Source organism: Sinocyclocheilus anshuiensis, unplaced genomic scaffold (genome assembly GCF_001515605.1).
Source record: "Sinocyclocheilus anshuiensis isolate Anshui unplaced genomic scaffold, SAMN03320099.WGS_v1.1 scaffold246, whole genome shotgun sequence".
NCBI lineage: Eukaryota > Metazoa > Chordata > Actinopteri > Cypriniformes > Cyprinidae > Sinocyclocheilus > Sinocyclocheilus anshuiensis.
The window spans coordinates 2,869,011-2,870,721 of record NW_015542356.1 but is presented as its reverse complement, the minus strand read 5'-3'; the positions used below and the strand labels follow the sequence as shown (position 1 = coordinate 2,870,721).

At 33.6% G+C, this 1,711-nt stretch overlaps 1 protein-coding gene across 1 annotated transcript in view; it reads right to left on the bottom strand.

Annotated features, from left to right (window-relative positions):
* tmem132e (transmembrane protein 132E) overlaps positions 1–1,711 on the bottom strand; it is a 380,857-nt gene that overhangs the window by 261,244 nt on the left and 117,902 nt on the right. The gene's annotated exons all lie outside the window — the stretch shown is intronic.

Genomic DNA, 1,711 nt, shown 5'->3' with positions numbered 1-1,711 from the left:
CGCATCAGGTACTTGCAGGCAAAACCATGTGTGCTCCAAAGAGGGAACAAAATGTCAAAAATGATAAGTGGATCCTGTTGCAAAATACAAAACAAAAAAACACTTTCACATCCAGGCACTCACATAGTAAGCAAAGTAAAAAGCCTTTATTCTATAATTAGAATTGTTTCTTTATTCTATTATTTTATAATAAAAATATTTAATTTAAAAAATCTTATTTATTTAGTATTTAACATTTAATAGTACATATTTAATAGTAATAAAGTAAATTTTTTCTTGCTGTCAAATAGTTTTATCTTGTGTTCTTTCTATATTTCTTTCTATAATATCTTTTTATTGGGGTTCATGCTTATTTTTTATTTATTTATTTTTTTGTACAAAATTTGGCTTCATCAGCTGTTTTCTCATTACACATGCAGGCATCACAAATAAATTACACAAACTAAATAATCTTTATCTTTACTGTAAAATACTATTGCCAAGCATACTTTGTTTTTCAATTAACTAAGCAGTGCATTGGACTGCATTTATTCTATAATTAATAAGATGCCCTCATGCTCCCTAAGGCCAAATAATCGCTGCTTCTCAGACTTTAAGTGTCTTGCTTGTGAAACTGATGCAAAAGTGTACATTTCTGCTGCGTGTGCTAGTGAAAAATGAATGGAAAATGAAACAAGAGTAGAAGATGAAAAACCTTTTAGCTCTTAAATGTATTTGCCTGGGTACATTAGCTCTTGCTATCATTTGCTTCTCAGGCTGTAATTTAAAGCAATGTGGGTCTTTCGGGGATGTGAAGATGCAAGGAAAACCCATCGTCAGAACCATCAGTTAGCAATTCCTTTTATTGTAGAGCATAATTTTTTTAAAAGCGATTATTCCACAAAGTTTAGCAGTAACGAAGCAAAAGAGAATACATTTATCTTGAGTTAATCAGTCTGAGTTTAAGACCCCAAACCTACTTTTGTGGAATTAATTTGGTTTCTCCCCAATAAAAACGGGGGTGGACTTGGTCTATTCTGATGACCGTGATTAATTTCATATTATGCCACATATCATCTCTACCCCCAAGATGGCTTTAAATTAGCTCATTTAAATGAAACCAAGAGGGAAATCATGCAATATCTCTCCAAACTTGCTGAATTTTCTACAAGAGATGTTTTAGAATCACTTACCCTCTGAGTGAGAGGAACTGGAACATGCTTGTGGCTTTTTAACTGACAAAAACAAAAGTCCTAATATCCCCTTAAGTCTAACTTCCATTAAAGGAATAGTTCACCCGCAAATTAAAATTTGCAGAAAATGTACTCACCCTCAGGCCAAACTACATGTAGATGGGTTTATTTCTTAACTGAAACAGATTTGGAAAAATGTAGCATTACATCACTTGCTCACAAATGGATCCTCTGCAGTGAATGGGTGCCGTCAGAATGAGAGTCCATACAGCTGATAAAAACATCGCAATAATCCACAAGTTATCCACATGACTCCAGCTGATTAATTAAAGGGGTCTTTTATATTTTATATATTTAAAGTGAGTTTTTTGGGCAGTGTAGAGTAGGGCTTGTTGTTTGTAATTTCTCCGTTCACAAATGCAGAATTGTTTTTATGTTTATGCGGCACGATGCAACGCAACGTGTGAAAAGACAGTATAAGTCATTATAATCCATAATTATGTCCCCACTGGATGCAACGAATGCCTCGTTTATAATGG